This window comes from Muntiacus reevesi, chromosome 3 (assembly GCF_963930625.1).
Source record: "Muntiacus reevesi chromosome 3, mMunRee1.1, whole genome shotgun sequence".
Lineage (NCBI taxonomy): Eukaryota > Metazoa > Chordata > Mammalia > Artiodactyla > Cervidae > Muntiacus > Muntiacus reevesi.
This window is the reverse complement of record NC_089251.1, coordinates 256,350,841-256,365,315: the sequence shown is the minus strand read 5'-3', so window position 1 is coordinate 256,365,315 and position 14,475 is coordinate 256,350,841. Positions and strand designations below refer to the sequence as shown.

The 14,475-nt window shown below is 40.3% G+C and overlaps 1 pseudogene; it reads left to right on the top strand.

The window, feature by feature from the left end:
- Window positions 1-13,028: 13,028 nt before the first annotated feature.
- LOC136163508 (cyclin-dependent kinase 4-like) lies at window positions 13,029-14,186 on the top strand (annotated as a pseudogene).
- Window positions 14,187-14,475: the final 289 nt, after the last annotated feature.

The following is a 14,475-nucleotide window of genomic DNA, read 5'->3' as shown; positions in this document are numbered from 1 at the left end:
TATCAGTTCAATGTACAGGAACTTGGGCAAACTCCAAGAGTTAGTGAGGGACAGGGAAGCCTGGCATGCTGAAGTCCATGGAGTAGCAAAGAGTCAGACACAACTTGACAACAGAACAACAATTCCCATAGCCCTATATTGAAGTTGAAATTTTTGTTTTTCTTTAGTTTTATACTTGCTATAGAAAGTTCAAATTTAAACCTAGGTAAAGCACAAAAACAGCTTTCCATATTAATCATTGATTCAAACTATTGTCCAGGGCAAATTTAGGATAGTTACATTACACTCTGTGTGTGTGTGTGTGTGTGTATGTGTGTGTGTTCAGTTATGCTCAACTCTTTGCAACCCCATGGAGTGTAGCCAACCCCATGGAGTGTAGCTCCTCTGTCCATGGGATTCTCTAGGCAAGAATACTGGAGTGGGCTGCCATTTTCTTCTCCAGGGGATCTTTCCGACCCAAGGATCAAACCTGTGTCTCTTGAGTTTCCTGCACAAGCAGGTGGATTCTTTACCACTGCCCACCTGAGAGCTACACTAATGATTGGTAAAGAAAATGGTGCATAGGCCAAAATTTGGGTCAAAAATCCGGGAGCGTTCTATTGGCCATATATAGCTTATCATTTGAATTTGTTCTAAGAAGACATGGACACAATTGTGCTTGTAATAATAATTCTCTTTTAAGTATTCTGAGATTATAAATAAATGTTTTCTTGATATTACCAAAGAAGAAACATCTTGATAAAGCACATGTATATTTAACCTCACAACAGTCTGATGTCAATACCATCTAATGTTATTAGAACAATTTAATTTAGGCAAGATGCAAAACGTTCTAAAGAGTTAAGCAAAACAACAGAAGATTCTCAAAGAGCAGATCGTGGTCTTTGACAGAATATAGACATAATTTGAATTTGAGCTCTCCACAATATTTTGAATGAATTTTTGGTTACTACTAATAATTTTAGAAAAAGCTGATTAAAAAAACCAAACAAATCTAAATTTGACTTATAGTGGAAATTTTTAAGCTTTTTTTTTCAGCTTTTAGAGAAAATATTTCTTTTGATATTGAATGTCAAAACAAAAAAAGCAAGTGAGTATGCAACAAAAGTGACACTCCAGTAAAATGTAAAGAAAGTAAAAGGGAAACATTACAGTATACTAACACATATATACGGAATTTAGATAGATGGTGGCGATAACCCTATATGCAAAACAGAAAAAGAGACACAGAAATACAGAACAGACTTTTGAACTCTGGGGGAGAACGTGAGGGTGGGATGTTTTGAAAGAACAGCATGTATATTATCTATGGTGAAACGGACCACCAGCCCAGGTGGGATACATGAGTCAGGTGCTCGGGCCTGGTGCACTGGGAGGACCCTGAGGAGTCGGGTGCGGAGGGAGGTGGGAGGGGGGATCGGGATGGGGAATACATGTAACTATATGGCTGATTCATGTCAATGTATGACAAAACCCACTGAAATGTTGTAAAGTGATTGGCCTCCAACTAATAAAATAATATTAAAAAAAAAAAAAAAAAGAAAGTAAAAGGGAAACATTTATATGACTATGAAGGGGAATATCTCTATGTAAAAACTCCTAATATCAATTTCTGAAGGCTGTTTTCTGACCTTTATAAATAAAAAGCACAAAATTAATTCTTTATAATATCCCAGCACTGAAAAATATGAAAAAAAGATTTTAAAATGCTGCATAGCTCTAGAAATTAACTTAGATGATAAAATTACAATATAAGTGATAGTGATTTATATGATTATGTTAAAATATTTTCTGTAATAAAAATAATATCATATGTGAATTATTATAATCCTTGAGAATGTTACATATAAGCATGGTTCATTTCCAAACGCTTTAACAATTTCAATTATAACAGTCTGAGCAGGGGATCTTCTTAGGTAAACCAAGTAGTACCAGAAAGGGGAAAATATATACTGAAACAAAGAAAAAAATAAAACTAGTTAAGTTTCTATGAATTGGGATAATAAGGCTGATCTGTAAAGGGCTCAGAGGCATCCTGCCTCTGCTTGGAAAGGTCTGTTCCTCCTGCTTCAGGATGCTTCTGTTTCCAAGCATTTACCCAATTCCTGCATGAGTACCTGTCATACGTCATATAGAATCCCAACATTGGAAATACAAGTTGACCTCATGAAGCTCACAGACAAATGGCAGAGACAGACATTCAGGAACACACAGTATCAGTAATGTTATAAAGACCCTATAATTGATATAACTATAGGAAATGTGGGCTTCCCCGGTGGCTCAGAGGTGAAGAATCAGCCTGCAATGCAGGAACTGCAGAAGATGCAGATTCGATCCCTGGGTCCGGACTATCCCCTGGAGGAGGGCATGGCAACCCACTCCAGTATTCTTGCCTGGAGAATCCCATGGACAGAGGAGCCTGGCGGGCCACAGTCCATAGGGTCACAAAGAGTCGGACACGACTAAAGTGACATAGTACACACACACACAGGAAATGTAAAATGTAAAGGGAGCTCACTTAAGACAATGTGAGTAATTAACAGATTACCTGAAGTCACTTGATTTCAACCTTAAACAAGTAAGAATTAGTCTAGTGAAAAAGAAGATGAGGATGTTCAAATTAAAGGGATATATAATGGCACTAAGGCAAGAAAGACCAGGGTGTACATCCTTTGAGATGGCTGACACTTAGGTATATGTGGGGAAGTGAAAAGGGATCAATCTTGTTTGTACAGCTAAGATCAAAACTGGACTTTATCCCAAGAGGGAATTTAAACAGGAGACATTGATTTTAAACAAAAAAAATAACAATCTAAGATTAGTTTTAGAATTTCCCTCTGGAAATGCCTAGGAAAAAGAATCTTAAAAAGAGGAGGCAAAAAATAATTTCAAATCAAATAGATGAGAAACGCTTCCATAAACTGAGCTAGTAACAATGAGGAGGGGAAAAAAGAGATATTCTAACTGAAAAAATGTTTAAGAGAAAGAAGCAACAGAATTTGATAGCTGAGAGTATATAAGCTAAAGAAGGCAATTCTCGGATCATTCCTTATTTCCGCCTTGAGGGACTTGGTGAATAGTTGTTCCACGTTTAAATTTAGAGAATAAAAAGAGTAAGTTGGAATTTAATTAACAATAACTTTATTTTAATGGAAGCTCATGTTTTATTTTGCCCTTAATACTCCCAGTGAATTCCAACATCACTTTTTTTTTCCTTCATATTCACATCACTTTTATCATTGACTTCACGGAAAATTGTTGGCTAAATCTTTATTCTGAGACTCCCCATAAAGTATCTTGAAACATGTAGGTGAAATATCTGTGGGGAGAAATATCTTGGATCTGGGGAATCAAGTTGCTATCAACAGTAGGATTGCCCTTGTTGAAAAATAAAAACCTGCTCTTACTTTTCTCTTTTTATATAATATATGTACAATCACATTCCTTATCTGTAAGGATTCTATGCAGAAAATCCTTCAATCAAAATTACCTATTTCTCTTGCTCTGTCATAAATTTGCAATTGCTTTGTCATAATACTGAATTTTTCAAGCAACACAGCCAAAAGGTTACTATATATGAAGAAGCCGACTGTTTTTCTTCCTTTGTTGACTCTCTTCTTGAAACTGTAAACAGATGCCCTTTTCCCTGAAATCATGTTTTTATCAGTCAGCTCCTTTCATGCCATACTTCATACCATATGCTTCTCTAGTAAGTTTATTCAATCATTCTAAAGGGCAGCATCTATTCCTTTTCCTTCTGTTCAAAATCTTTGCACTCGATAAATTTATATGATAATCCAATAGGTAGAAAAAACAGCACTCAAAACTCCTCTGAAAATGAAACAGGATCGTGACAGTTAAGTGAGAATCTCTTTGTAACTATGCATTAAAACAGTCAACAAGAGGAACAAAACTTGGGAAGAAAAGAGGTGAGACCCATACCTGCTAATGACACATAAAACTAAATCCCAAGCAATCCTGACAATTATTTCACGTGGAAAACAAAGTTTCTCAAAACAAAGTAAAAGATCAAAGAATCTTAAAGATGACAATAACAAAAGAACAAGGCAAAAAATTATTACTCGCAGTACATTTCCATTTATATAAATTTCAAAAACGGTATTGTTACAGAATGCATACATAGGTGGTTAAATAAGAAAGAAATGCCATGGCATTTTAATCACAAGAGTCATTTTAGTGATACGCTTTTACTAGGAGGAATTATCTTAAAGGATCAGCTTTTTGAAAGCTCTTAATATTTTATTTTTTGGACCTAGAATATGTTACAGAGATGTTTGCTATATAATAATTTATTTTACTATAATTTGATGTATTTTGTACTTGTTCATATGAGTGTTATACTTTACAATAGAAAGATATTTTCATAATTGCACAAATAATAGAGTAGAGATAAATGCAATAAAGAACTTTTCTTCATGTATTATCATCAGTCAGTGAAAAGTTATTACCTGGCAAGTTTGCTGAAGCAATTTCAATAGAGTCAATCAGGAAAATACTTAAATGAGACCATGGGGGACAATATACTACAAAAGATAACAAGCCAGAGAGTTTTCCATTTTTCTGAAAAAATATTTTTTATATAACAATTTTTTTTTTTTAAATAGGAAGCAAGAGCCTTAAACTTTACAAGGTTATATAATTCAGTTCAGTTCAGTTCATAGCTCAGTCGTGTCTGACCCTTTGCAACCCCATGGACCGCAGCATACCAGGCCTCCCTGTCCATCACCAACTCCCAGAGTTTACACAGACTCATGTCTTTTGAGTCAGTGATGCCACCCAATCAACCATCTCATCCTCTGTCATCCCCTTCTTCTCCTGACTTCAAACTTTCCCAGCATCACAGTCTTTTCAAATAAGTCAGTTCTTCACATCAGGTGGCCAAAATATTGGAGTTTCAGCTTCAGCATCAGCCCTTCAAATGTATATTCAGGACTAATTTCCTTTAGGATAGACTGGTTGGATCTTCTTGCAGTCCAAGGGACTCTCAAGAGTCTTCTCCAACATCACAGTTCAAAAGCATCAATTCTTTGGTGCTCAACTTTCTTTATAGTCCAACTCTCACATTCATACATGACCACTGGAAAAACCATAGCTTTGATTATTCTTGCATTTGTTGGCAAAGTAATGTCTCTGCTTTTTAATATGCTGTCTAGGTTGATCTTAGCTTTCCTTCCAAGGAGCAAGCATCGTTTAATTTCATGGCTGCAATCACCATCTGCAGTGATTTCGGAGCCCCCAAAAATAAAATCTGTCACTGTTTCCATTGTTTCCCCATCTATTTACCATGAAGTGATGGGACCAGGTGATATGACCTTAGTTTTCTGAATGTTAAGATTTAAGCCAACTTTTTCACTCTCCTCTTTCACTTTCATCAACAGGCTCTTTAGTTCTTCTTCACTTTCTGCCATAAAGGTCGTGTCATCTGCATATCTGAGGTTGTTGATATTTCTCCCAGCAATCTTGATTCCAGCTTGAGCTTCCACCAGTCCAGCGTTTCTCATGATGTACTCTGCATGTAAGTTAAATAAGCAGGGTGACAATATACAGCCTTGACATACTCCTTACCCGACTTGGAACCAGTCTGTCGTTCCATGCCCAGTTCTAACTGTTGCTTCTGGACCTGCATACAGATTTCTCAGAAGGCAGATCAGGTGGTCTGGTATTTCCATCTCTTTAAGAATTTTCCAGTTTATTGTGATCCACAGCCAAAGGCTTTGGCATAGTCAACAAAGCAGAAGTAGATGTTTTTCCGGAATTCTCTTGCTTTTTCAAGGCCCCAACAGATGTTGGCAATTTGATCTCTGGTTCCTCTGCCTTTCCTAAATCCAGCTTGAACATCTGGAACTTCACGGTCCATATACTGATGAAGCCTGACTTGGAGAATTTTGAGCATTACTTTACTAGTATGTGAGATGAATGCAATTATGCCATAGATTGACCATTCCTTGGCATTGCCTTTCTTTGGGATTGGAATGAAAACTGAGCTTTTGCAGTCCTGTGGCCACTGCTGAGTTTTCCAAATTTGCTGCCATATTGAGTGCAGCACTTTCACAGCATCATCTTCCAGGATTTGAAATACCTCAACTGGAATTCCATCACCTCCACTACCTTTGTTCGTAGTGATGCTTCCTAAGGCCCACTTGACTTCACATTCCAGGATGTCTGGGTCTAGGTGAGTGATCACACCATCGTGATTATCTGGGTCATGAAGATATTTTTTGTATAGTTCTTCTGTGTATTCTTGCCACATCTTCTTAATATCTTCTGCTTCTGTTAGATCCATCCCATTTCTGTCCTTTATCGAGCCCATCTTTGTGTGAAATGTTCCCTTGGTATCTCTAAATATCTTGAAGAGATCTTTAGCCTTTCCCATTCTGTTGTTTTCCTTTATTCCTTCGCACTGATCACTGAGGAAGGCTTTCTTATCTCTCCTTGCTATTCTTTGGAACTCTGCATTCAAATGGGTATATCTTTCCTTTTCTCCTTTGCCTTTAGCTTCTCTTCTTTTCTTAGCTATTTGTAAGGCCTCCTCAGACAACCGTTTTGCCTTTTTGCAATTCTTTTTCTTGGGGTTGGTTTTGATCACTGCCTCCTATACAATGTCATGAACCTCAAACCATAGTTCTCAGGCACTCTGTCAGATCTAATCCCCAAATCTATTTCTCACATCTACTGTATAATCTTAAGGGATTTGATTTAGGTCATACCTGAATGGTCTAGTGGTTTTCCCTACTTTCTTCAGCTTAAGTCTGAATTTAGCAACAAGGAGTTCATGATCTGAGCCACAGTCAGCTCCCAGTCTTGTTTTTGCTGACTGCATAGAGCTTCTCCATATTTGGTTGCAAAGAATATAATCAATCTGACTTTGCTATTGAACATCTGGTTATATAATTATCCAGTAATAAATGTGTCAATCTTTTTTCATTCTATTGCCTCAAAATTGCTAAATTTCAACTTCCTGACTAGAAATTCATGTGAAACAATGTATTTATTTGTTAATCCAATGTTAAAAGCTATATATCACTTTATATATTTCCTATAAAATGATGTTATTACAGATTTTAGCCACAATGTATTGTAATCTTTTAGCCCTTCCATTATAATTCTATTTACAGTAGTATGACCAACAAATCTAAAACTCCTCCATGAATTATTGAATTAATGGTACCAGAAAAATATCAACTATTGCTCTAATAAATAAAATTAAAATAAACTTTGCAATATAAAGATTGAGAATCATTCTTCTCAGTAAAGAACAAAGGCAAATATCAAATTCATATTTTATTGGTTGGCAGGGTTACACAAAGTGCACAAAAGTTGGACTGTGCACTTTAACTGGCCCCTCTACCATCCCCTCCCATAATTTCCCTCAGTACTATCAATTCATATTAAATAAAAGTGTTATAAATAAATATACAAGGAAATAAGCAAGAAGAAATGTGTGCTTGCTACACAGCTTCAAGGTAAGAGACTCAGGACTCCTTCCTACAGTACCCACATCCTGCTACACCCAAAACTGTTTGCTAAGTTCACACCAGTCAATGAGATCATTTATGCTATCTTCATTAAACATGCTTTATTTTAAGAATTATTGTTCTCCCTGTATTTTTCAGGCAAATGATCGAGATTCAGATTACTCTCCAAAATCACGATAGGCATTATCCGACAGTGACAGTCTATAATGCATGCAAACTCTTTCAGTCGTGTCTGACTCTGCAACCCCGTGGACTGTAGCCCAGCAGTTTCCTCTGTCCTTGAAATTTTCCAGGCAAGAGTACTGGGGTGGATTGCCATTTCCTACTCCAGGGGATCTTCCCAACCCATGTCTCATGCATTTCCTGCTGGTGTATTCTTTACCACTGCACCACCTGTGAAGCCCCAATAGTTTATAGCTGCTGCTAAGTCGCTTCAGTCGTGTCCGACTCTGTGCAACCCCATAGACGGCAGCCCACCAGGCTCCCCCGTCCCTGGGATTCTCCAGGCAAGAATACTGGAGTGAGTTGCCATTTCCTTCTCCAATGCAAGAAAGTGAAAAGTGAAAGTGAAGTTGCTCGGTCGTGTCTGGCTCTTCACGACCCCATGGACTGCAGCCTACCAGGCTCCTCCGTCCATGGGGTTTTTCAGGCAAGAGTGCTGGAGTGGGTTGCCAGTGCCTTCTCTGATAGTTTATAGAGATCATACCTAATAAAGAAATCAACTAAAGTTTCAGTCCTACAGCTTGGTGGTCACCAGGTCATAGCCAATGCACCAGAGGATTCACAGATTCTCATTAAGCAAAAATCACATTGGTTTTGTCCTACAGTTTTGGGTTACAATTTGCAACCAATCTACGTCAGTCTTACAGCAAGGTCAAATACTGAGTGAAAGAAAATAAACCTAATAGCAACAGAATTTCCTCATTGGCCTTGTTCCTCTCTGTGAACTGAGATAATTCCTGGTCCAGACCTACCAAATCCCAAGGATACTGAATAATTTCAGGTGAAATGAATGTCAAATACAAAGGAACATAGATTCTCAGGGTTCAATGGCACATTTAAATAATTGATTCAATCATCCATCCAACAGTGTACAATATTTCTGTTAGACAGTCATCCAACTTTTACTTGAATAGAACTTGTAGATTTTCAGTTACTATGTGTATACATGGTTACAGATGCTGAAAAAATTTGTTTGCAATAGTCATTTTAGCATGGGAAGGAGGAATGACTAATAGAACTGGTCAGAGCCTGACATTTATTGATACTGACTGACATTTTGGCGTTCATGTTTTACTGGGCAGAAAGTTTGGCCCCTCACTTCTTGTCATGTGCTGTGGGCTTTCTTTCACTACCTGTGTCCAACCCTGTGGTTTATTGCCTAGTTATCTGTAACTGGGTGATAAAGTGAGGCCAGGTACAGAGTGCAAAATTAGTGCACTTCCAAAAACCTCATTGTCAATTCAGTGGTGCTAGTGGTAAAGCCACTAGCCCACTCAGGAGATGCAAGAGAGGCAGGTTCAATCCCTGGATTGGGAAGACCTCCTGGAGTAGGAAATGACAACCCACTCCAGTATTCTGGCCTGGAAAATTCCATGGACAGAGGAGCCTTGGTGGTCTACAGCCCATGGGGTCACAAAGAGTAAGACACGACTGAGCATGCATACAATTTGTCCCTCATAAACTTCCTCAATGTAGTTTATTAGAAATATTGGAAGAGAGTAATAAAAACAATAAGGGATGAGAGGTGCATTGAACTCTTAACATCCGTGCTGTGATAGCATTACTCAAGGTGCCAACACAGAAATGATAATGCTCCTACCTTCAAATAATGCACAAGCTAAATGAGGCATCAAGAGTTACAGCCAATATGAGAAAACTGTATCCTGGATACACTCCTCAGCTCTACACAGAGGATCCATGAAATTTTGATGAGAGAATATTTGATCCAAATTCTGAAATACATGTAGATATTCCCAGTGAATGAGAAGAGAAAGGACAACCCAGTTCAAAGAGACAGCATGAGCAAAGGCAGAGAGGCATAAACCAAGCTATCCTAAGTCATTTTTGGGTTATTAAAGATATTTTGTCCTCAATTTCTGGGACTTAACACATGCTTGAACCAGTCTCTTCCCATTGCTCTTTTCCTCCATCCTTCCCATTTCCTGATGCATCCTTTGGTCTCAGTTTAGCTATCTCCTCTCCCAGGAAGTCTCCCTTGACCCCAGGTGTGTGTTACATGCCACTCCTCACTGCTCTCATAGCCCCCTGCACTTCCTCAAACCAAACTTCATTACTCCGCTTTGGAATCATCTGTTATCTATCTCCCCAGTGAAGCTATAAGGTTCACAGGGTAGCAACCTTGTCTTTTTTTGTTGTATACCCAAAAACCAACACTTCGCTTGGCTCACACTAGGAGCCTAGAAATGTTTACAGACTTAATGATCACCATTAGTTAGTTAGTTAGATAATTAATGTTCCAAAAAGATATAGTGTTTAGGTAGAATATCTAATGATAATTTATACATGTATGCTTTCAATAGCTAGAAAACTACAAAATTCCCAATAAAACTTCTTACCAGTGATCATTTTGACATAAATAAAATAGACTGAAATGGAAATAGATTATTTTGACAGATAAAATATTTACTAATAGGAATTATTCATAACTTTGCGTGTGGGTGTACAGGGATGATAACCAGCTGAAACATACCTGTGAGGTGTTCCAGATGTTTACAGTTGAGTCTACTCTCTCTGGCAGTGCTGGTTGCGTGCCTATGTCATATCAACTGTCAAATATTATTAGCATCACCCTCTATACACACAGGGCTTTCCTGGTGGCTCAGACAGTAAGGAATCTGCCTGCAATGCAGGAGACACAGGTTCGATCCCTGGATTGGGAAGATCCCCTGGAGAATGGAATGACAACCCACTCCAGTATTCTTGCCTGGAGAACCCCATCGACAGAGGAGCCCGGTGGGCTACAGTCCATGGGGTCGCAAAGAGTCGAACATGACCAAGTGTCTAACACTATATATGAAAACCACAGATGAGGATCCATCTCACGGAATTAGTTGTGAGTAATGCTATAAAGTGATTTGAATCCCATCACTGATTTTTATTTCCCTGCTTTTCAAATTGTATGTTTATGACTCCTAGAAGTTACGGTGACACTGTTGAGGGATGGAAAATTTTAGCCATCTCTCTCTACCCTATCACCCTCCCAGAGCAACTCAGTCACTGCAACCTCATCCTCCTGTCTCAGTAATCTTCTTCCCATAGAACTGAGTAACAAAGCTATTTCTTTTCTCTTCCTTTCAAGAAAAGCACTCACTTTGAGCCATGTGAATGAGAGTGAGTGTGTGTGTGCGTGTATGTATTAGGTGTTGCCTGGCTCCACAAGGATGGTTACATTCTAGTGAAACTTTTTAAAACACTTAGACATTTATAAATATACATAACTATTAACTAGCTATTAATTAGCTGCCTTTATAGTACTGATGAAGGCTATACTCATTCACTGTTAAAAATTGTCAAGACATATTTTCTCATTTTGTATCAATCTGCTTTTCTAGCCTTCAGGAATTAAACAAAATTAATAATTCTGTGTTATCTAAATTTGAAATTACTAATCTACTACTTTTCTATAATGAAGATCACTGCTGTAGAGGGGGAAAAAGTCTACTCAGTAAATATAAAGGGAAAATGTTATTTACATATTTCATATTAGATAAAAGAAATGTTCCCACTTGGAAGCTTATAAAACTGTGAGCCCAAAAGGGTCTTCATTACAATAGGACAGAGAACAACCCAGGACAAAATCACCCTTGCATCAGCTACTAAGTCAGATTTAAGTTTTTCTATTTAATTTATTTCCTAATAACCTCCCTCAGCTAGCTAAATTTTTATCATATTTATTGAAATAGACCTTTGTCTGTCTGCCCAGTATGCTTTTCCTTGGGGGAGTCATTTTCCCTGCAGTAATCCTCTTTAACTCATCCTCTTTGATCCAGGGGAGGCTGACACAGCCCAGGAAAGGAGCACATGCCCTGAGGCAGGACAGTCAAAAAAACGCCTCCAGAACGTTTGTGAAGACTTTCTGTGAGGGCACTGTGTTTTCTCTAAGATCATTAACTTAAGGACCATGTTCCCAGAGCTTCAGGTGCTGTGTTCTCATTGCATAGAGTGAGAAACTCTCACTGCATAGAGTGTGCCCCCGAGAATGAGGCCACAGAGGAAAGGCACAGCTGAGCAATGGGACGGACTGTTCAACAGTAAGTCAGTGAGGACGAGACAGAGGTGTGCTTTTTATAAAATATCTTGGAAGTACCACTGGTGTTCTGAAATCTCTAGAAGGAAGTTTCCTTCTTCTGTTAGAATACAATTTTATATGTTTCAAAATGGAAAATATCACATTAGCCATCCATAGTGACTATGTGAATATTTAATAAGAAGAGGGAAAATAGATGACTCCTAGGCAGATGGAGAAACGGTATCATCCAAGAAAAATAATCCCTTCTTAAAGTCTTTCTCTGTGCATTTTCTCAATCATGACTTGCAGTCATTCCTTTTCCTTCCTTACCACTTGCATTGCCATCATACCTGCAGAAATCTCAGGCCCTCCCAGAGACAGCCTAAACTGGGATGATGCCAAATGTGTAAAATAGCAAGCAGCCTAGCATATGAGAGGAGAGCCGTCCAGCAAAGAGGGTGGCAAAGTGAAGAGACAGACAGCAAACATAAAGGACCTTCTCCAACAAGACTTCTATGAAAAAGCACAGCACAAAATAGGTATTCCGTATTCCATCTCTATTTTTATCTAGCCAATTCCAGAGGAATTTACTATCTAATTTTATTTTTCCATGATTGCTAGTATTGCCATTTCTCAAAGGACCTGATGAGAAGGAGGACTTTTCTCTGTCCACAAATTTCAGAATAAACACCATAGAGTCAATACGACTTTCTAAACTAAGAAACAAGGTCAGAAGCCTGTGGCCACAGGATTACCTACCTGGCTGGCACACCTTCCAAGGCAGATGAGGGTCTGCCCACTGTGATTCCGCGTCAGGCAGCACACACACACACACCTGATTTGCACTAGGGTGAGGGGTGAGAAGATGCCGATGAGGGCAGACAGAACCAGCTGGACAGGTACAGAGCCTTGCACTCTAGGTAAAAGATCAATCAGCACACCTAAATCTGCAGCGTTGACACAGTCAGGAACTTTAGGAGCCCAGCTGTAAATGCCCCTGCATACCTCTGCCACATACTAAAGGGTTTGTGAGGAGAAATCGAGAAGCAGTAAGTCAGCATAAGCAAAGGCAAAGCAGACAACAGGCAAAGGGGGAGGGGGTGTGGAAGAAGGGCGATGAATTCACAACCCCTATTTTAATCAAATCTAAGAAAAAGCTGGGGTTCGCCCCGCCCCTCCGATTTCCGCGCGCCTCTTTGGCAGCTGGTCGCATGGTGAGGGTGGGGGCAAAGGGGGCCGCTCTGCCTGTGTCTATGGTCGGGCCCATAGCGCCCAGCTGCCCAGGACAGACCTCGCGTGTACGGCGCTGCAGGAACCGGCTCCGGGGTCCGGATAACGGGCCGACCCCGCAGCTCCTGACACGGGGCGAGGCTCTCCTCTGGCCTGAGAATGGCTACCTCCCGATATGAGCCAGTGGCTGAAGTTGGTGTCGGTGCCTATGGGACAGTGTACAAGGCCCGTGACCCCACAGTGGCCACTTTGTGGCCCTCAAGAGTGTAAGAGTCCCCAGTGGAGGAGGTGCTGGAGGGGGCCTGCCCATCAGCGCCGTTCGGGAGGTGGCCTTACTGCGGCGTCAGGAGGCTTTTGAGCATCCCAATGTTGCAGGCTCATGGATGTCTGTGCAACAGCCCGGACTGACCGGGAGACCAAAGTGACCCTGGTGTTTGAGCATGTGGACCAAGACCTCAGGACGTATCTGGACAAGGCACCCCCACCAGGCTTGCCAGTGGAGACCATAAAGGATCTGATGTGCCAGTTTCCAAGAGGCCTGGATTTCCTTCATGCCAACTGCATTGTTCACCGAGACCTGAAGCCAGAGAACACTCTGGTGACAAGTGGTGGGACAGTCAAGCTGGCTGACTTTGGCCTGGCCAGAATCTACAGCTACAAGATGGCACTTACCCCTGTGGTTGTCACACTCCGGTATCGCGCTCCAGAAGTTCTGTTGCAGTCTACATATGCAACACCCGTGGACATGTGGAGCGTTGGCTGTATCTTCGCAGAGATGTTTCGGCGAAAGCCTGTCTTCCGTGGAAACTCTGAAGCTGACCAGTTAGGCAAAATCTTTGACCTGATCCCAGAGGATGACTGGCCCTGAGATGTGTCTCTACCCCGAGGAGGCTTCCCCAGAGGGCCCCGGCCAGTGCAGTCGGTGGACCCTGAGCTGGAGGAATCTGGAACACAGCTGCTGCTGGAGATGCTGAGTTTTAACCCACACAAGCGAATCTCTGCCTTCCGAGCGCTGCAGCACCCTTATCTACACAAGGCAGAAGGTGACTCAGAGTGAGCAACGGAATGGCTGGAACAGAACCAAGGCGAGAGACCACCAAATTTCCCTTCCTTTGAACATTTGAGTGGAGAGCCCCACCACTGAGGAGGCAACCTCTGCCTTCACCTCTGAAGCTGTGGCGACTCCTCCTCCAACTTTTTACAGACAATATTTTACTGCCTTAAGGACATTCCCCTCCCACCCTTTTGAGGCTGATCCTTATCCTGTGTCCTTATACTAAAGGGTATGTCCCTTGTTCTCCCCTCCTTTATACCTTTATATTGGGGTCCTTTTTTATACAGGACAAACAAAACAAAGAAATATGGTCAAAAAAAAAAAAAAAGAAAGAAAGAAAAAAGAAAAAGCTGGGCTCCAAAAACTCTTGAACTCTAAGCATGACAGGAACATGCTGTTTCTGGTGTTTGACCTTAGAACCTTGTCTCTTTTCCTGTTTGACC